A 22,929-nucleotide genomic window follows, 5' to 3' on the forward strand; every position below is an offset into this window, starting at 1 on the left:
AACTGCGCTTAAGTTTTCGATATCTTCGAGAGAAATTTCTTATACCAAGAGCGAAGTCTGACAAGTTTAGTGTTATATACCATTTCTGGTCTCCTGCAATGAATGTTTTTGAGTCATAGGATTCCGCATCTAGCTTTGATACGTTGTCAATCCTCCAAGTATTCTTGTACATAATAGTATCCTTTACCCATGATAGACACTCTCCTTTGCCTTTGCTTACCAATGATAAACACTCTCCTTTGCCTTTGCTTCTCTCTTTAGAAACAAAGACCTCTGCTCCCAAAACACAAGTGTCATCTATGAGAAATCCATTTGAAGCTTGAGTGAAAGCTTTGAGGGAGAGAAATTGATCGAATCCCCAATCGAGTTTCATCCCATGCAACCGCCTTTCCTTTGGTTCTGAGCAATGCATATTTTAAAAAGATTGGAAAATGAAACGATGCTTCACAAATTATTATATATACTAAAACCCAAACCGGGTGGTACTGTTCTATAACAGTGTTTTGACGTGATTGCCCTTCACTCCTGCTAAGTCTGAGGCTTTTTTCCCTGTTTAGAATAGTAAATTTACAGCTTTGCCCTCATTTGGTGCTCTCGGCTGCTTATGCTTGGCTTAGACTTTGTTTCACATATATATTATATATTCTATATATACTAAAACCCAAACGGGTGGAACACTGTTCATGAACAGTGAAAGTAACAGTGTTCTTCCATTTTCACCCCTGCTTCTTTTTTGTTATTTCAACTTTGCCCTTCAACATTTTTGTCTGGATCCTTTTCTTTCCTACTTTCTGCAGTGATTCCTTTTCACTGCTTTTGGTCCTTTTTTTTTCCCATTTCTTTTGCTTATCTTCGTTTGTAGCCATCTACTCTCTCCTCTCTTCGCCTCTGTTGGTCTTAAAGTGGATAGTTTTGTGGTCAGTTCTTCTAATCTTGCATCTAAAACTTTTTTATGCAACTGTATGATTGTGTTCTGTTCAATTTTAGATGTTAGAAGCTTTTAATATTTTTGGGTTCAATTTTAAATGGGTTGTTGTTTTCGGAGTTTTCATTTGATGACAGAGATGGGGTTTTTAGGGAGAAACTTTTAATCCGTGAGTTTTTTAGTTAGGTTGTGTTATGGCTCTTGACAGATGGATTGTAAATGGATTTTCTGTTGAAATTGTTTCTCTTCTCTCACTTTTTGGTTTTTTTTTTTTTTTTTGTGTCATCGGGTTTTGCATGTGGGTGTATAATCAGGTTTTCTTTTGAATTTCAGGGGATTCAGGTTTTTATTTTTCTGGAACTTTTGTCTGCAGCTTTGGAAGACATTTGTGCTTAAGGTGAGAAACTTTGGGTGCTTGCTTTTGGGTTTTGTTGTAGAATTAATTTTTTTTTTTTAAGACGTACCTTCGTGGGAATTCATTTGTTCTTCTTTTTTTCTTGCATCTGAAAAATGTCACATGATGTGAGTTTATAATTAAATATGAATATCAAAATGGGTTTTCTGTGCAAATTTTCTTTTTCTGATTTTATAGAACCGAAGAGGATGTTAACAATATTTTACATTGTTTTAGTACCCAGGTTTACATCATGAGCTGAAGATCCAAGATCATTTTGACAGAGACTTAGATATTGAAAACACTAATTTTGTTCTATATTTTGTACTTTAATGTCCAACTATTTACATGTTTTACACACTTATAACACCCGCAGCAACGCGCGGGCACTATGACTAGTATGAGAACTATAAGCCCTTTTTATTCGTTGAGTTAAAAGAAAGAAATGGTACCTTGAAGAACGAAGTAATTGCCGTTGTTCTGATCGAGAATAAAAAACCTGAAAACAGCATACACTTCCGAAGAAATATGGGGAGCAGTTGCTCCAGACATTACCAAGTAGAGAGAGATGTGCTCTTTCACATTCCTGTTCTTGTTTCCATTCGGATAGAAAACCAGTTTCCTGCAACAAAACAACAATTTATAGTACTCCAACGCAGCTCCAAAAAAAGAAGTAAACACTAGCAATTAACGCAAAGCTTATGAGAAAAGGAACAGTAAGAACCTATGCTCAGAAATAGAGAGAAAGGATTGTACCATTTGTATCCTCCGGCTTCAAAGTCCCCAGATTCATATTTCTCCAAGTTATGTTTGGTGAGCAACGACATCGATTGTACTTTTAATGTGTAATGGGTTGGTGGTGCATCCGAAATAGTTCTCAGTATCCCTGAAAAGAAACGTGTACATTAGGTACTAATTTCCAACTTCAACACACTCAAGCAAACAGGTAAAGTATCTTACCATCTTGGTCATCGAAGTTGAGACTCGTCATATCAACAAACTTGATTTTCCGATAATTCAATACAAGTTACAAAGGATTCAACCGGGTTTTCTGTTCTAGAACCAAATATGTTTTCCTGCTTATAAGGAAAAATTAAAGGTGTATTATTCCTAACTTGACAGCTTTTAAGGATAGAAATGTTATGCTTTGCTTCAAAAGGGTTGCCATTGTTTCATTTGAAAGGTATCCATCACCTGCTTGTAAGGAAAAATATAGGTGTTATTCCTAACTAGAAAGCTTTAAAGGATATAAATGTTGCAGATGATGCTTTACTGCAGTGGCAGAAAGCAATCATGCCTATGCACCTTGGTGGGGGTTTGATCTTTACCCATCCCCTCCCCCTGAACACTAACAATTGAACCTAGCAACGCTATTGTTTGTGAAGAAAAAAAAAGGATAGAATCGTCATGCTTTGCTTCAAAAGGTTGCCTTTTTTCATTGAAAATGTATCCATCACCTGGTTTTAGGTGCTTCAAAACACATATTCTGCAATTTTATTTCTTATTAAACTGAAAAATGTTTACGGTTTAGCATTGTCAAGGAAGTTAAGATTACACAAGCAAAACAAAGTTTCGGCTATAGACAAGAGATGTTAGTCGTATGACATTACTGGTCAAGACTCGATATATTTGGCACTCAACCATATTTTTGAGCAAAAAATGCATTTCAATCATTTTTGAAACAAAAGCACAAACTTGAGCCCAACATAAATCCAAAGATAAAAATGCCTTTCAACCACAAGTCATCTGGTGGGAAAGGATTGCTGCTCTAGGGTTCTATAGAATCGCCACATTTAGTACAAACCATATTGTGGACGCAGAACTTTCATTCATATTCATAAGTCAGTTAACATCATTTTAGCAACATTGAAGCTGAAGACAAGCAGATTGCAGTGCTTTTGCAGCTCCGAGGACAGTGACATTTGCCTCCAGTATGCAAGTGTCATTCAACAAAAACCCCTTGCCTGCATGTTTGAAAGTGTCCAATGGAATGAAACAAGACCAACCAAAACTTTAATCCGCGGCACTGAACCAGCGGCTAGCTACACGGGCACGGAATAAATCCTCATGGTATATGGGACTATATACATAATTAAACTTGAAAGAGGACAAATTTACCTTCAGAAGACTTGTTCAAGGAAGGGATTTATCTACAATGCGCAGGGAAAACTCAGCAAACACTTTAGAATCACGAAGGTCTTCTAAACCATCCAATTCCAAGTAAAGTGAAATATGAGTACCCTTCCCATCATAATTTCCTTTCGGACAGAGCTGAATCTTCCTCCAGCGACCATCAGAAGAGGTATATGAGAACATTTCAAGATTCCATTAACCTTTCAAGTTTAATAAAAAGGAGCAGTTTTTTACATTAGAAGCAAAACTACAACTTGACACCTTAAGGGATAATGTAAACATTATGTACGTACAAATTGCATATGTAGTTCAAACCTCTTAAAGTATATCCATCTCTTTTCAGTTAGCTGAAAATTGACTTCAGCAAAGAAAATGTATTGATAAGATAGTAAATTGAAAACCTATTGGAGATACGATTTCTGGTCTTCAGCAATTAAGAGTTGTGAGTATTAACTCTCAGCATCTAACATTGAAAATTTCTCAACCTTCCAAACATGCTTGCACTTAACAGCATCCTTGATCATTGATAGACGCTCTCCATTTCCTATTCTTCTTTCTTTACAAACAAAAATGTCCGCTCCAAATACACGTCTTCCATGAGATATCCGTGTTGAATTGTAATCTTGTCTTGACCCAAGACAATTGATCCGGCCCATACACAAAGAAAGATCCATGCACATGCTACAGAGTTCTAGCAAAGTTCAAGTTGGTGGAATGCATGCATAAATATCTAAGGCTTTTTGTGGAAAGATCTAGAATCTTGTAAAAATGTGTGGTTGTTAAGCATTAGCTAGAAAGTTCTAGCAATGCCAAAGTTGGCAAACCTTGCCTTTAAATAGGTGAGGTGCTAAGCTATGTGATGTAACAACCAAGAGAGGAGTGAGAAAAAGAGTGAAGTGAGGAGTAAGAAGTGAGAAGAAGTAACAAAGCTTCTAAGAGTGAGTGTTTCCTCTTGTACTAAGTTTGTGTGAGAATAAAATTTGTGTAATACTTTGAGTGTTTTTTCTTTTTCTTGCCTATCAAATTCCGTTGCGTCATACTCTTCTTTGTGAGATAAACATCTCCAAAGTAGTGAAGCATTTTTAAACCCCAACAAAATGGTACCAGAGCTATGGCTAGCAAAACTATGGCAGCCTTCCAAGTTCCAGTGCTCGACAACAACAACTTCGATAATTGGAGTATTAAAATGAAGGCCTTTTTGGGAGCACATGATGTATGGGAAGTCATGGAGAAAGGCTACATTGAGCCAGAAGATGAAGCTACTCTGTCCCAACCCCAAAATGAGAGTTTGAAATATTCAGGAAAGAGAGACAAGAAGGCTCTCTACCTCATCTACCAAGCATTAGATGACAATGGCTTTGAGAAGGTCTCGAGTGCAACCTCTGCCAAGCAAGCATGGGAGAAGCTTCAAACCTCTTACAAAGGAGCCGAACAAGTGAAAAAGGTTCGTCTTCAAGTATTAAGAGGTGAGTTCGAATCTCTACAAATGAAAGGGTCTGAGTCAATCTCTAATTATTTCTCAAGAGTCTTAGCCGTTTCCAATCAATTAAAAGAAACGGAGAAAAGTTAGAAGATGTTAGAATTATGGAGAAGATACTACGCTCGTTGGACCCCAAGTTCGAGCACATTGTCGTGACAATTGAAGAAACTAAAAACTTGGAAGAAATTAGTATAGAGCAATTAATGGGTTCGCTACAAGCATATGAAGAGAAACATAAAAAGAGGCAAGGAAATGATGAGCAGCTCCCCAAGACGCATGTCCAGCCAAATAAGAAAGAAGCCAGTACGGAAGAAGTCGTGGCCGAGGTCGTGGACGTGAACATGGGCGTGGACGTGGTTGGAACTTCAACAACCATAACAACTACGAAAGAAGAGAAAGTTTACCAAAAGGTCATGGAGGAGGATGCTCAAACTTAAGGTATGAAAATCTCAAGTTCAATGTTATAATTGTCAAAGTTTGGGCATTATGCTTGGGAATGTAGAGCTCCAAACATCAGACTTGATGAGAAGGTCAATTATGTGAAAGAAGAGAAAAAAGAGAATGGCGTTGTAAGTATCTTTGATGTGCACAAAACAGTGCCCTACACACGCTCGCCCCGAAGGCAATACAGTGACCACTTGATGCACACAAAACCATTGAACATAGTCTTTCTAAAACATAGGTACATATATTTCAAAAGCATCTTCATTGTATAAAGTCATCCATCATCTATACGATAAAGAATGGTGTGAAAACATGTTCTAAATAGTATATCGTCATTCATCAGAAACCCTACAAAGAACATGGGTTCGATAGAAAATATGGTATTCCAAAATATTCTAAGTAAGCATAATATCTTATAAAACTTTTCATAAAACATAATCAATAAATCCTGCTTTACATATATGCATTTCTACTATTTAAAACTTGCAATTTAGAAGGGGTCCACTCACAGATACTCCATCATCATAAAGCGGTACGAAATTGGAATGTCCATGATGATATTTGATAGTGCAGTCATAATCACTGATGAGTTCCATCCATCTTCTCTGCCTCAAATTAAAATCCTCCTTAGTGAAGACATGTTTTAGACTCTTGTGATCAGTGAAGATGCGGCACTTTTCGCCGTACAAGTAGTGTCTCCAGATCTTTAGGGCAAAAACTACTGCTCCAAACTCCAGATCATGAGTAAGGTAGTTTCTTTTGTGATTCCCGTTTAAACTCCTGAAAACTCTGTTCACAAATCTCATCCCACTCAAACTTGACCCCCTTACGAGTCAACTTAGTAAGAGGCAGAGAGATTACCCAGAAGTCTTATACAAAACATCTGTAATAGTTAACCAGACCTATAAAACTTCTTACTTCAGTAACATTTCTCGGTTGCTCCCAAGTAGACACTGCTGAAACCTTTTGAGGGTCCACACTAATTCCCTCAGCACACACTACATGTCCGAGAAAACTAATCTGGTTAAGCCAAAACTGACATTTATTGAACTTAGGATACAACTGATTGCTTCTTAACCTTTCCAGCACCACCCGCAGATGCTTCTTATGCTCAGCAACACTTTTGGAATAAATTAGAATGTTGTCAATAAACACAATCACAAACCGATCCAAATACGGTCTGGAGACTCTGTTCATCAAATCCATAAATGTTGCAGGTTCATTTGTTAATCCAAAAGGCATGACACAGAACTCATAATGTCCATACCTAGTGCGGAATGCAGTCTTTCTCACATCTTCTTCACGGATAAGTAATTGATGATAACCTGAGCAAAGACAGATCTCAGAGAATACATGTGCACCCTTCAGCTGGTCGAACAGGTCATCGATCTGAGGTAAAGGATAACGGTTCTTCACCGTCACCCGATTCAACTGTCTATGTCACATCCTAGATCAGTTGTGTCGTAGCACGATATTGTCCGCTTTTGGCTCACCATATCTTAAGCAGTAGGCTTCACTTGACCCTGGGGAAAGCTCTTTTTGTTTTTTTGAAGAACACTTTACCTCAAACAAGTAAAGAGTGTGTTGTCATCCATTCGACCAGTACAATTTAGCGTATGCATCATGTTTTCGGAGCCACTTTAACACTTAATTATGTGTATTTCTTTACAACCAGTCGCTTGGATTCCATCTATGAAACTTACAAGGTGGATGACGGTTTCCTGGATGTGTTACAGGAGCGACAAAACCTTTGGCTAATCTTGCCATCTCCTCCCCTAATTATCTAATCGCCTCGTCCTTATCAATGACTTGTAAGTATTGATTGTTAACTTGTTCTCTATCAGAACGGGCATGTGAGGCCCGCTTCACTCTGTATTATCATGTTCTTTGTATATTTGATTCATTGTGAATTCTGTAAAGTTTGCAACTTTTAATAAATGCAACATATACCAATTCAGTATTGTCTCCTTTATCCTTCCTGTACCAATATATTTCCAAACTTTTCCTCTGTAAACTACCAAATCGAAGTTCAACGAAAAAAAAAAGGATGAAGAGCAGACAATGATGTATTTATTCACCACGTAGTCACAAACGATACAATGGTATTCATAAGTGAAATGAATGTGTTTTTAACACCTTATTTGATTATCTTTACTATTTTACACCCCCAAAGTTTCACGCAGCAGGAATTTTATACTATTTTACTATTGGCCACAGTGCATTAGTAATTCCATGGACAATGACATTTGCCTCCGCAATGCAAGTATCATTCAACACAATGTATGCCTGGTTGAATGATCCCATAGTAGTAAATCTCATCCATCCCTTCATCGAGTTTGAGGCACTGAACCAGTGATTTGCTGCAATCACCAAAAATGATTCTCAGTTCAATAGTATATTGGAAAAGAGGGTAAAATAGTGACTTCAAGCTAACAACACTATTCGGGAAGCAACATCTATCGTAAACAGCTTTAGTGTTACGTTGCGAAGAGTCTGTTTCCACAAGGGTAAAACATGCAAATAGAGTTGGTTACGAACTTGACACTAAACAAATTAAATTGTTGTCTATATACGGTTTATTGTCATGTTGCTGAAAACATTCAGTTGCTTTCTGCTAAATACTAGAAGTTCAACATGAGTTTCAACATTTCAAGAGTGCACCAAATGGGCATGCCCCGAACACTTCAGTCTTGAAGTTCAGCACATTTTTAAGAAACACTCAAATGTTTTCAGAAAATGGACCGTGAGGACGACTAATTGGGCTACCCGAATCACAAAATGAATTAAACCCTAAGGGTCTGTTTGTTGCACCAGACTATCTTGGACTGGATTAGCTTCAGGGACTAAGTTGGATTGGCTTGGCATGGACTAAGCAGTACTGGAATTGTGACACGTTTGGTGCAGTACCGGACTAGGTAGGACTAAATTTTTATTTTTAATTACTAGTTATGAAAACTTCTAATTGAACTCATGAACTTCCAAGCTAACAATCATACTTATTTCAGAAAATCCACATCACACTTGTTTCAGATAACCCAGATCCTAAAAATAATCAACATTTTACTATTATTAATATTACACCGGACTAATATTTTACTGTTGTTAATATTACCCCTTTTTTTTTTACTCTCTGTCTCTTCCGTTTCTCACTTTTGTTCTTGCTTCGCACCCCAGAATTCCTCCCAGTTCAAACCCAGAAAAAATCAAACCTGTATTTTCTTGTCTTTTCCTTTGCTTTCTCTTCTAATCTAACCCATAATCTTTCTTTCTTTTCATTTGTTTTCTTTCCTCTTCAAATCCAACCCAGAAAAAACCCAACCTCAATTCGAAAAACCCAATCCTCTTTCATGAAATTTCCATTTGGAAAACAAACCTGGTCTGTTTGTCAATTTCACCGACCCCAGATGAAAAAGACCCTTCTTCATCGAACTCTCTATCTTCCCTCTTCCTCAATTACACCGATCCAGTCCAAAAAACCCAGAACCCTCTGTTTCAGAAAACCCAGAGATGATGCAGTCGGAGATGACGAGGAGTTGGAGATGGAGGATGCGAGGGAGATGGTCTTAGCAGTCCCATGGTATTTGGTGGGTCTCGCTAAGCCCCTTTAGCAAACCCCTTAGTCGAGGCAAGTGAACCTTAATCCCACTAAAACTAGTCCCTGTCAGAAACAAATACCGAACTTCTCTAATCCTTAATCTAGTCTAGTCTAGTGAGATCTAATGAAGTCAAACAAACACAGCCTAAAATCTTTCGCTACGACCAACCAAAAAATTGTGAACATTTTCAGTGGGTTGCAATCAGAAATTCTCGATATTGGTTTTCCACTGAACGCAGGTTCAATAGTAAGTATCACCAACATGGTACGCCATCACGACTCAAACACCTCCAAGAACTAGAGTCTCATCGTCTTTCATGGTGGGAATTTTAGCATGACGGCAGCAATAAAACCACCCTTAATTGAATGTTTGTTAGATGTTCTAATCCTTGTTTGCTCGTATGATTATGTAGCAGCAGGATTAGGCAAAATCTTTATCTTTACCAAAGATATACCACGAGCCATACTGCTGGTCTAGGATCCGTAAGGTAAACTCTGCATATATTTGGCAGCCAGGAGGAAGTGATTTCGGTTCGGCTAACTCCAGAAAAAAAGACAAATGGGTTCCAATTCCATTGCCTTTTCCATTGGGATAGAGCTGCATCTTCCTGCACCAACCACCAACTCATTTACAACATTTTCAAATATATTGCGCTTAAGTTTTCGATATCCTCGAGAGAAATTTCTTATACCAAGAGTGAAGTGTAACAAGTCTAGTGTTATATACCATTTCTGGTCTCCAGCAATGAATGTTTTTTAGTCGTAGGATTCCGCATCTAGCTTTGATACGTTGTCAATCCTCCAAGTATTCTTGTACATAACAGGATCCTTTACCATTGATAGGCGCTCTCCTTTGCCTTTGCTTCTCTCTTTAGAAACAAAGACCTCTGTTCCCAACACATAAGTGTCATCTATGAGAAATCCATTTGAAGCTTCAGTGAAAGCTTTGTGGGAGAGAAATTGATCGAATTCCCAATCGAGTTTCATCCCATGAAACTGTTGAAGCACAACACCAGCCCAAAGAATAAAGTCTAGCCCATGATGAAGAACCAAAGGAAAAAAGCATATGCATGCTAGAAACTTCTAGCATAAGTGTGTCGGTGGGATGCATGCATATTAACAAGCTAGAACTGTCAAGCTATTGTAACATATGTGAGGTCATAAGCAAAGCCCATGTCGGTGGGCTGTTTGTAGAAAAGCCTAGAACAATGCTAGGATGAAATGAGTCCATTCCACCAACTTAGTAAGTCGGTTTAGCAAGCCTATAAATATGTAATGGTGTAAGTAAGCTTGTAACGAAAAAGTGATAAAGCACCCAAGTGAGAGTGAGTAGTAAGAGTAGTCTTGTGAAGAGGGTGAGTGATCTAGTGTTTGTCTCTAGAAAATGAGTGAGTGTCATTGCTTCTAAAGTGTCTTTGAGAGTTTTGAGTGTTGTAATATTTTGTAAGTGTAATACAAGTAATTTGTTTACTTGTTTTGTCTCTCCAACACTTGTGTTAGAGTTGTGTACTCTAATTTTTCCTCAACAATTGGTATCAGAGTGGTACGATCAGGGACCGTCTTTAAGGAAGCTTCTAAGAATCGTGAGAAGTTTAGTGCTTCACAAGATTGTTGACTAATCTTGTTCGGCTTATCGAATTTCTACCGACACAATGGGAGATCTTCAAGTTGTTAGAGGAATCAAGAAGTTGAACAACAAAAAATTACAACACATGGGCGACATGTATGGAATCTTACCTACAAGGCCAAGATCTTTGGGATATCGTCGGCGGTAATGAAGTTACACAGCTGAAAGAAGACACCAGCGGCACTTTGCGGAAATGGAAGATCTAGGCAAGTAAGGCAATGTTCACCTTAAAAACCACAATTGAAGATGACATGTTGGAGCACATACGGAAGGCCAAAACACCAAAAGAAGCATGGGACACCTACGCCACACTCTTTTCAAAGAGGAACGATACAAGACTGCAGCTTCTCAAGAACGAGTTGTTATCAGTGGCCCAACGAGACATGACGATTGCCGAATATTTCCACAAGGTAAATTCTATTTGCCGTAAAATTTCTGAATTAGATCTTAATGCTGCCATTGTAGAATCCAAGATAAAAAGAATAATTATCCATGGGTTGAGACCCAAATATCAAGGCTTCGTTGCTGCTGTACAAGGATGGCCGACCTAACCATCACTTATTGAGTTTGAAAATTAGCTTACCAATCAAAAAGCTTTGGCAAAGCAAATGGGAGGGGTCTCGTTAAAAGGTGAAAAGGAAGCGCTCTACACCAAAAGTAAAAGCAACTTTAAGCAACGTGCTAGTGGTGGATCGAAAAGAAATGGTGACAAGGAAAAAAGTCATCAAGGAGGAGGGAGTTCTTGGCCAGGGAGAGCTCCGAAGTATCACGACAACCATGGTCAATCCCAGAATAATAAAAGGTTTGAGGGAAAATGTTACAACTGTGGTAAGAAGGGTCATATGGTGAAAACTTGCTGGTTCAAAAAGTTCACAGAGAGTAATGTTGCCAGCTCAAAGGAGAAAATTGAAGATGATTGGGACGTCGTTGCGTTTCTAGCCCTGGGGGAATAATGGGACACTAAAGCATCTGTTGCTATGGAAAAGCAAAAGCTAGCTCTCATAGCAACAAGTCCGGAGTTGATTGACTACCAGAATGATTGGATCATGGATTCAGGTTGCTCAAACCATATGACAAGTGATGAGAAAAAATTACAAAGTTTGACTGAGTACAAAAGAGGCCGCTTAGTGGTGACGACTAACGACTTGAGGCTACCGATTGCTCACATCGGTAAGATAGTAATTAAGCCCCAATACAACACTAACCATGTGCCACTTCAGGATGTCTACCATGTTCCAAGTATGAAGAAAAATTTACTTTCAATGCCGCAACTAACGTCATTAGGAAATTATGTCTTATTTGGTCCACAAGATGTGAATGTGTATCGACACCTTAAGATCTTAGGGACGCCAACAATGGAGGGACGGTGACTGCAGTCAGTCTATGTAATGTCAGCAGAAACTGCATACGTAGACAAGACAAGGAAAAATGAGACAGTAGATTTATGGCACATGAGATTGGGTCACGTTAGCTATCACAAGTTAAATGTGATGATAATGAAGTCAATGCTTAAGGGGCTACCTCATCTTAATGTGAGAACATACACAGTTTGTGCAGGATGCCAGTATGGTAAAGCACATCAACTACCATACGAAGAGTCGAAGTTTAAAGTGAAATAACTGTTGGAGTTGGTTCATTCCAATGTGTTTAGGCCTATCAAGCAACCATCGATAAGTGGGATGCGGTACATGGGGACGTTCATTGATGACTTCTCAAAGTATGTATGGATTTTCTTTATGAAAGAAAAATCTGAAACATTTTCAAAATTTAAAAGTATAAGGAGATAGTTGAAAGAGAAGTGGGAAAGAAGATATGTTGCATACGCACGGATAATGGAGGAGAATATACCTCAAATGAGTTTTCTCAGTATCTAAGAGAATGTAGAATACATCACCAGTTCACATGTGCTAACACACCACAACAAAATGGTGTAGAGAAAAAAAGAATCGACATCTTGCAGAGATATGTCGAAGTATGCTCCATGCCAAGAACGTACCAGGAAGGTTTTGGGCCGAATCAATGAGAACTATAGCTCATGTGATCAACAGGCTTCCTCAAACAAGGTTAAAATTTGTCCCACCCTTTGAGAAACTATGGGATATGAAACCTACAGTTAGTTACTTTTGAGTATTTGGCTGGCTGTGCTACGTATTTGTTCCAAGTCATTTACGTAGCAAGTTTGACAAGAAGACAATCAGATGTATCTTTGTGGGATACGACAGCCAAAGAAAAGGGTGGAAATGTTGTGATCCTACAACTGGAAGATGTTACACATCACGAGATGTGGTGTTTGATGAAGCATTTTTTGGGTGGTCTTCAGAAATAGAGGCATTGCCGGATTTGAAAGACATTGAGGATAAGCTGCAGCAGAAGATGGGGGAACAAACTATTTGAATCCAATTGAGACTATATGAGTCTAAGGATTCACTTAATGGTGATGATATTAAGCAAGCAGCACCTCAAAACCCTTGGCAAACTAGCGTATATCAACAACCAGAAAAAGAAAGACCTAGTGAAGTGGAAGTATCAACTCCACAATCATAACTAAGGAGGTCAACAAGAATCCCAAAGCCAAATTCTAAATTTGCCAACGTAGCCATAGAGGAAGAAATAGTTGAACCTAAATGGCTCAAAGTTGGGAAAAGAGGTCATTACAAAAGAGGTAAATCAAGCTTGGAATCTCATGCCAAATCGAAGAGATGTCCATATCACGCAAATGGGTGTGTAAGAAAAAGCTCTGGCATTAACTCAACATGGAGGAAAGAATGAGCTGGTGTTGAGGGGGAGTGTTGAAGTACAACACCAACCCAAAGAGCCTAAAGAATAAAGTCTAGCCTATGATGAAGAACCAAAGGAAAAAAGCATATGCATGCTAGAAACTTCTAGCATAAGTGTGTCGGTGGGATGCATGCATATTAACAAGCCATAATTGTCTAGCTATTATAACATATGTGAGGTCATAAGCAAAGCCTATGTCGATGGGCTGTTTGTAGAAAAGCCTAGAACAATGCTAGGATGAAATGAGTCCATTCCACCGACTTAGTAAGTCGGTTTAGCAAGCCTATAAATATGTAATGGTGTAAGTAAGCTTGTAACGAAGAAGTGATCAAGCAACCAAGTAAGAGTGAGAAGTAAGAGTAGTCTTGTGAGGAGGGTGAGTGGTCTAGAGTTTCCCTCTAGAAAGTGAGTGAGTGTCATTGCTTCTAAAATGTCTTTGAAAGTTTTGAGTGTTGTAATATTTTGTAAGTGTAATACAAGCAATTTTTTTACTTGTTTTGTCTCTCCAACACTTGTGTTAGAGTTGTGTCCTCCAATTTTTCCTTAACAGAAACCGCTTTTCCTTAGGTTCTGCGCAATGCATATTTTAAAAAGATTGGAAAATGAGACGACGCTTCACAAATATGAGAACTATAAGCCCTTTTTATTAGTTGAGTTAAAAGAAAGAAATTGTACCATGAAGAACGAAGTAATTGCCGTTGTTCTGATTGAGTATAAATAACCTGACAACAACGTACATTTCCAAAGAAATGTGGGGAGCAATTGCTCCAGACATTACCAAGTAGAAAGAGATGTGCTCTTTCACATTCCTATTCTTGTTTCCATTCGGAAAGAAAACCAGTTTCCTGCAGCAAAACAACAATTTATAGTACTCTAACGCAACTCCAACAACAACAACAAAGCATTTTCCCACTAAGTGGGGTCGGCTATATGAATCCTAGAACGCCATTGCGCTCGGTTTTGTGTCATGTCCTCCGTTAGATCCAAGTACTCTAAGTCTTTTCTTAGGGTCTCTTCCAAAGTTTTTCTAGGTCTTCCTCTACCCCTTCGGCCCTGAACCTCTATCACGTAGTCACATCTTTGAACCGGAGCATCAGTAGGCCCTCTTTGCACATGTCCAACCCCATTTTGTGTACGTGTTGATGCTTCACCACCCAACATTCTGTGCCATACAGCATCGCCAGCCTTATTGCCGTCCTATAAAATTTTCCCTTGAGCTTCAGTGGCCTACGACGGTCACACAACACGCCGGATGCACTCTTCCACTTCATCCATCCAGCTTGTATTCTATGGTTGAGATCTCCATCTAACTCTCCGTTCTTTTGCAAGATAGATCCTAGGTAGCGAAAACAGTCGCTCTTTGGTATTTCCTTATCTCCGATCCTCACCCCTAACTCATTTTGGCCTCCATTTGCACTGAACTTACACTCCATATATTCTGTCTTTGATCGGCTTAGGCGAAAACCTTTAGATTCCAATACTTCTCTCCAAAAGTTAAGCTTCACATTTACCCCTCCTGAGTTTCATCTATCAACACTATATCGTTTGCGAAAAGCATACACCAAGGAATATCATCTTGAATATGTCTTGTTAACTCATCCATTACCAACGCAAAAAAGTAAGGACTTAAGGATTGTTGATGCACAAAATCAGTGAGGACTTTGGTACAACAGAAAGTATTAAGTTTGTGATCTTTGTTAGATTGCTCTGGTCAATAGTGTGGATAAGTATGTAAATGGATAGAGACAGGAAAGCAAACACAAGATGTACGTGGTTCACCCAGATTGGCTACGTCCACGGAGTAGAGGAGTTCTCATTAATTGTGAAGGGTTTACACAAGTACATAAGTTCAAGCTCTCCTTTAGTGAGTACAAGTGAATGATTTAGTACAAATGACATTAGGAAATATTGTGGGAGAATGATCTCGTAATCACGAAACTTCGAAATACCGAAGTGTGGTATCGTCTTCACTTGCCTTATCTGTCTCATAGGTAGATGTGGCATCTTCTCTGGAAGTACTCTTCCTCCATCCATGGGTGGTATCTTTAACTGATGGAGATGCACAAGGTAATGTATCAATTTCACTTGAAGCTTACTTGTAGTTTCAGGCTTGGTCAAGCGGGATACAAACCATGTAGTAGGAGTCCCCCAAGTCGCCGAGCTAGGGGATCTGTTGAAAGAGGTGACAGACAAGGTAAGCAATCAGAGCTCCAAGCAATCAGTCCTATATCAGAAGTTTGATTTCGAGTTCCGGCTGATTGTTCTCATTCTCCTTATCTTGCAGGCAGCATGAAGGATAAAGATAAGAAAAAGGAGAATATATGATATAAGATACTTTTGCTTTTGAATAAGTAACTTTCCACATGCTTATTCTTGAACTGGGCTGGAGGGTTTTCTGGTTTCCTCCAGAATATAAGGCCGACTGAAGAATTTAAGGGTCAAAACAAGTCCATCAAATCTAGAGTACGTTCGACCCTGCTGATATGGGATACTTTTGTTGTTGACAAAGTAGTGGATGTATCGGCACGTGTTCTATTACGCTTGTCTCCACATTCTTCCTTGTATCCTTCTCACTTTCCCTATCTGTTCCTCAGGCATATGTGGTATCTTTTCTGGAAGCATAAGATGTTGAAGATGAGTACTCGAGAGCAATGCCAGGTAAGTAATCAGGTAAGGGGTTCCAGGCAGTCAGTTCCTGACTGGAAGCTTGATTCCAAGTGCTGACTGATTGCTCTCATTCTCCTTGTCTTGCAGGTAAGAACAAGGCCAAAGGAAAAGACAGGGAAAAAGCATGATATGGGATACTCTTGCTTTTTACCCTGATGATATGAGATATTCTTGCTCTGGTGTAGCTTGTTTGCAGAGGTATTATCGGGGGGAAAGAAAGCTGAGTATTTCGAGAGGCTTCGTTGGGAGTGCCCTCTCAGATATGAAGAAGGGTTGAGCATTTTTACAGGTCTGCCTGTCCATTGAGGATAGAGGTCGACATACATAGGAGTCTCCCTAACAATAAGTAGTAATGCTATTCCTTTACCCTGCTTGGTCATAGCACGGTAGTGGAAGCTGACAGCTTCACGTGTGTCAGATCACTTTGAAAAAGTAGTCTGTGGTATCTGGAAAGCTGATGTTGCATGTGAAGATTACAGACAAGTTTTATCCAAGGAGATCTGGCTCTCGAAGTTGAGAAAGCGGTGCCTCTTCGGTTTTCGAACAAGCAATCCTATTGGGGATTGGGCTCTCAAGATTCGGAGAACGGTGCCTCTTCGATTTTTGAGAAAGCAATCCTACTGGGGGTCTGGCTCTCGAGATTCGGAGGGTGGTGTCTCTTCGATTTTTTATAAAGTAATCATGTTGGGAGTCTGGCTCTCGAGATTCGGAGGGCGGTGCCTCTTCGATTTTGGAGCAAGCAATCTTGTTAAGAGTGTTTTCTCAAATATGAGTAAAGGTTGGGCATGTTTGCTAGTCTACCTTGCCACAGAGCACAGAGGTTGACACACAGGGACTTTCCAATTATCCAGTAGTAGTGTTATTCCTTTACCCTTGTGGGTAATAATATGGTACCTAGACCTTCAAAATTTATGTGTCTAAACTTTGTTAGTGCTGTTTCTTTGCTATTCTTTTACCCTTCTTGGTCATAGTAATGTAGTGGGAGCTGCAAGCTTCACATGTCTAAACTTTGTCAGATATCTTTGGCAAAGTTATCTGTAGTACCCATGAGCTGATGGTGCGTGTGGAAAGTGGATGATTGAACAGTAAGATTCACGTGCTTTCTACTTCACCAGAAATCTTCAATAGAATGCTCGTAATTTCAGCAAAGCTGAGTGTGCATGTGACAAGTGCTGACAAGGCTAAAAAAAGCTGGTGCTTCTTCGATTTCTGAGATCGGCCCTCGTGGTCTCTGAGCAGCCCAACTTTTGAGAAAGCAAGCGCCTCTTCGATTTCTGAGATCGGCCTTCGTGTTCTTTGAGCAGCCCAGCTTTTGAGAAAGCAAACGCCTCTTCGATTTTTGAGATCGGCCCTCGTGGTCTCTGAGCAGCCCAGCTTTTGAGAAAGCAAACGCCGCTTCGATTTCTGGGCAGGTGCGTCTTCGATTTCTGAAGCTCCGTCGAGTGCATATTTTTATAGAGGTTGGCATTAAGTTCCAAAGCACACTTGAATCTCCACCAGTAGAAGCTCCCTTCTTGCACTTCTAAGATCTTGATTTGTCCAACCTCTTCTCTCTTCAACACTTTTGAAAATGTCTGGCCCCTCCGACCGTCATTTTGATTTGAACCATGCCTTCTCCAGACAACATATAGCGCTCATCCTTCTTATCCTCTACTGGTCCTCTTACCGTTAGGGATTCCGTGATGAAGAATGATATGACCGCTGCGGTGGTGGCCAGGAACCTTCTCACTCCCAAAGATAACAGACTACTTTCCAAACGGTCTGATGAGTTGGCTGTTAATGATTCTCTGGCTCTGAGTGTTCAGTATGCAGGTTTTGCGTCTAATATGGCCCAACGCCTATTTACTCGAACCCGCCAAGTTGAATCATTGGCAGCTGAAGTGATGAGTCTCAAACAGGAGATTAGAGGGCTCAAGCATGAGAATAAACAGTTGCACCGGCTCGCACATGACTATGCTACAAACATGAAGAGGAAGCTTGACCAGATGAAGGAATCTGATGGTCAGGTTTTACTTGATCATCAGCGGTTAATGGGTTTGTTCCAAAGGCATTTATTATCTTCGTCTTCTGGGGCTCTGTCCAGTACTGAGGCTTCGAATGATCCCCTCTGATGCCTCCTCCTTCTAGGGTTTTGTCCAGTACTGAGGCTTCGAATGATCCCCCTCCGGTACCTTCTCTTTCTGGGGCTCTACCGACTACTGAGACTTCTCCTAAGCAACCTTTGTGAAGGCTCCCTCTTGTTTTTTTATTTTGACTCATGTATATGTACATATTTGTAACTTATCGGAGATATCAATAAATAAGATTTCTTCATTTCAACGTAGTGTGTTAAATACACCAAAATCTTCTTCACTAAGTGGGGTCGACTGTATGAATCTTAGAACGCCATTGTGCTCGGTCCTGTGTCATGTCCTCCGTTAGATCCAAGTACTCTAAGTCTTTTCTTAAAGTCTCTTCCAAAGTCTTCCTAGGTCTTCCTCTACCCCTTCGGCCCTGAACCTCTGTCCCGTAGTCGCATCTTCTAACCGGAGCGTCAGTAGGCCTTCTTTGCACATGTCCGAACCACAATAATCGATTTTCTCTCAGCTTTCCTACAATTTCGGCTACTCCTACTTTACCTCGGATATCCTCATTCCTAATCTTATCCTTTCTCGTGTGCCCACACATCCAACAAAGCATCCTCATCTCAGCTACACCCATTTTGTGTACGTGTTAATGCTTCATCGTCCAACATTCTGTGCCATACAGCATCGCCAGCCTTATTGTCGTCCTATAAAATTTTTCCTTGAGCTTCAGTGGCATACGGCGGTCACACAACACGTCGGATGCACTCTTCTACTTCATCCATCCAGCTTGTATTCTATGGTTGAGATCTCCATCTAATTCTCCGTTCTTTTGCAAGATAGATCCTAAGTAGCAAAAACGATCGCTCTTTGGTATTTCCTGATCTCCGATCCTCACCCCTAACTCATTTTGGCCTCCATTTGCACCGAACTTGCACTCCATATATTCTGTCTTTGATCGGCTTAGGCGAAGACCTTTAGATTCCAACACTTCTCTCCAAAGGTTAAGCTTACCCTTCCTTAGTTTCATCTATCAACACTATATCGTCTGCGAAAAGCATACACCAAGGAATATCATCTTGAATATGTCCTATTAACTCATCCATTACCAACGCAAAAAGGTAAGGACTTAAGGATAAGCCTTGATGTAATCCTACAGTTATGGGGAAGCTTTCGGTTTGTCCTTCATGAGTTCATACGGCAGTCTTTGCTCCTTCATACATATCCTTTATAGCTTGGATATATGCTACTCGTACTCCTTTCTTCTCTAAAATCCTCCAAAGAATGTCTCTTGGGACCCTATCATACGCTTTTTCCAAATCTATAAAGACCATGTGTAAATCATTTTTCCCATCTCTATATCTTTCCATCAATCTTCGTAAGAGATAGATTGCCTCCATGGTTGAGCACCTTGGCATGAACCCGAATTGGTTGTCCGAAACCCGTGTCACTTGCCTCAATCTATGCTCAATGACTCTCTCCCAGAGCTTCATTGTATGACTCAATAGCTTAATACCCCTATAGTTCATGCAATTTTGTATGTCGCCCTTATTCTTATAGATAGGCACCAAAGTGCTCTTTCACCACTCATTTGGCATCTTCTTCGTTTTCAAAATCCTATTGAAAAAGTCAGTGAGCCATGCTATACCTATCTCTCCTAAGACTTTCCACACTTCGATCGGTATATCGTCTGGGCCCACTGCTTTTCTATGCTTCATCTTTTTCAAAGCTACAACCACTTCTTCCTTCTTGATTCGACGATAAAATGAGTAGTTTCTACACTCTTCTAAGTTACTCAACTCCCCTAAAGAAGTACTCATTTCACGTCCTTCATTGAAAAGATTATGAAAATAACCTCTCCATCAGTCTTTGACCGCGTTCTCTGTAGCAAGAACCTTTCCATCCTCATCCTTGATGCACCTCACTTGGTTTAGATCCCTTGCCTTCTTTTCCCTTGCTCTAGCTAGTTTATAGATATCCAACTCTCCTTCTTTGGTATCTAGTCCCTTATACATATCATCATAATCCGCTAACTTAGCTTCTCTCATAGCTTTCTTCACCTCTTGCTTCGCTCTTCTATACCTTTCACCCTTTTCATCGGTCATATCCTTGTATAAGGCTTTACAACATTCCTTCTTAGCCTTCACCTTTGTTTGTACCTCCTCATTCCACCACCAAGATTCCTTTTGGTGTGGAGCAAAGCCCTTGGACTCTCCTAATACCTCTTTTGCTACTTTTCGGATACAACTAGCCATGGAATCCCACCTTTGGCTAGCTTCCCCCTCTCTATCCCATACACATTGGGTGATTACTTTCTCTTTGAAAATGGCTTGTTTTTCTCCTTTTAGATTCCACCATCTAGTCCTTGGGCACTTCCAAGTCTTGTTCTTTTTTCTCACTCTTTTGATATGTACATCCATCACCAACAAGCGATGTTAATTAGCCAAGCTCTCTCCAGGTATAACTTTGCAACACACTCTTGTAGATGATCACATGTTCTTCTCTCTTCTTAAAGAATGTGTTGGCTAAGAAGAGATCATATGCCATTGCAAAATCCAAGATAGCTTCCCCATCCTCGTTTCTCTCCCCAAAACCATGGCCACCATGAAAACCTCTATAGTTGCATGTCTCCCTGCCCACGTGTCCATTTAAATCTCCTCTTATAAATAACTTCTCCGTCTGGGAAATTCCTTGCACCAAGTCGCCAAGGTCTTCCCAAAATTTCTCCTTCGAACTCGTATCCAACCCTACTTGAGGTGCGTACATACTAATCACATTGATGAGTTCTTGTCCTATTACAATCTTGATTGCCATGATTCTATCTCCTACCATCTTGACATCTACAACATCTTGTGTCAAGGTCTTGTCCACGATGATGCCAACACCATTTCTCGTTCTATTTGTGCCCGAATACCAAAGTTTAAACCCTGAGTTTTCTAGATCCTTTGCCTTAAGACCAACCCACTTAGTTTCTTGTAGGCACATAATATTTATCCTTCTCCTCACCATAACTTCCACTACTTCCATAGATTTTCCCGTTAAGGTTCCTATATTCCACGTTCCTAAACGCATTCTACTATCTTGAACTCTACCCTTCTGTCCTAGCTTCTTCACCTTCCCCCGTCCAATAGGATCAAAGTACTTCTTTTGTATGTCCTGTGTAAAGTTGATAGGAGCATATGCTCCCAAACAACTTTGAGTGGAGTCGTTCGAAAAGAAGTTTCTATGGCCCCCTTGCTCATTTAACACTGCATCTGGGTGTCGATGGAGATACAGCGACCCTTGCTCACTTATCACTGTGCTCAGGCCACACAGCGCACCACTTACGGGTGACGCCTTAGCTTTAGCGCAATTTCGTTCTGGATTCATTTTCATAAGGATTCGACGTAATCGAGGAGTGCTGGCTGTCGACTACCTGACGCCCTCCTCCTTTACCCGGGCTTGGGACCGGCAATGTAAGATAAACTTACACAGGCGGAGTTACTCTAACGCAACTCCCAAAAAAAACACTAGCAATTAACGCAAAGCTTATGAAAAAAGGAACAGTAAAAACTTGTTCTCATAAATAGTGAGAAAGGATTGTACCATTTGTATCCTCCGGCTTCAAAGTCCCCAGATTCATATTTCTCCAAGTTATGTTTGGTGAGCAACGAAATCGATTGTACTTTTACTATGTAATGGGTTGGTGGTGCATCCAAAATTGTTCTCAGTATCCCTGAAAAGAAACATGTACATTAGCTACTAATTTCCAACTTCAACACACTCAAGCAAACAGATAAAGTATCTTACCATCTTGGTCATTGAAGTTGAGACTCATCATATCAACAAACTTGATTTTCCGATAATTCAATACAAGTTACAAGGGATTCAACCGAGTTTTCTGTTCTAGAACCAAGTATGTTTTCCTGCTTATAAGGAAAAATTACAGGTGTATTATTCCTAACTTGAAAGCTTTTAAGGATAGAATATTAATCTTTAAGGAAACAGAATACTAGCAACAATGGAAGAACTATGGAACTAAGAGTTGATATCGAAGAAAGGATGAAAGAGAGAGAGAAAGGCTTATTGTATTTCTTTATCAACAATATACTTCCTCTTAGAGCATTACATTTTAGGTTATATAGTATTTTCATCTTCTATACTATTACAAAAATACCCTTCAACTACTTCTTCTTATCACAACTATACTAACTAAGTCATTAGCTCTAAGCTTGACAAGTGTCAGCTATTACTCCCCCCTCAAACTCAGTGAGGAACAAGTAAGCTGAGATTGTTCTCGTGGTTCACAAAGTGGACAAGATTCGTGAATGTTGCTGTTGAGACTGTTGAAACAGAACTTGCAAATGATGCATCAGTACGAGAAGCACCCAATGCCAGAGTGTGACAATGTTTGATGAACATAGGACTGTGTAAACCCTTTGTTAGAACATCAGCAAACTAATCCTCAATGGGAATATATTGAACCATAATGTCTTTCTTCTGAACTTTCTCTCGAACAAAATGGTAATCTATGTCTAAATGTTTTATCTTTGAATGAAACACTGCATTTGAATAGATTGCCAATGCAGACAAGTTATCACAGTGTAGGCAAGGAGGAAATGATAAAACCTGATTAATGTCTTTGAGAAGTGACCTGATCCAAAACACATATGCAACACAGTGAGCTAGTGTTTTGTATTCTGCTTCTGTTGAACTACGAGAAACTATTGATTGTTTCTTAGATTGCCATGATATTGGATTGTTTCCTAGGAAAACAACATAACCTGTGATAGACCGCCTTGTGTTGATGTCTGTAGCCCAGTCAGAATCCGAGTATGCATTTA

General features: G+C 39.8%; 1 long non-coding RNA gene and 2 pseudogenes across 1 annotated transcript; 1 reads left to right on the forward strand and 2 right to left on the reverse strand.

Moving 5' to 3' along the window:
- The window catches only part of LOC126608629 (uncharacterized), a 61,408-nt pseudogene that overhangs the window by 33,454 nt on the left and 5,025 nt on the right, over positions 1 to 22,929 (reverse strand).
- LOC126608641 (uncharacterized) lies at positions 821 to 1,719 on the forward strand. The gene is made up of 3 exons (XR_007617930.1): positions 821 to 917; positions 1,259 to 1,322; positions 1,557 to 1,719. It is a non-coding gene; the product is annotated as an uncharacterized LOC126608641 (long non-coding RNA).
- Positions 7,425 to 21,995, reverse strand: LOC126608639 (uncharacterized; annotated as a pseudogene).

Source organism: Malus sylvestris, chromosome 16 (genome assembly GCF_916048215.2).
Source record: "Malus sylvestris chromosome 16, drMalSylv7.2, whole genome shotgun sequence".
NCBI lineage: Eukaryota > Viridiplantae > Streptophyta > Magnoliopsida > Rosales > Rosaceae > Malus > Malus sylvestris.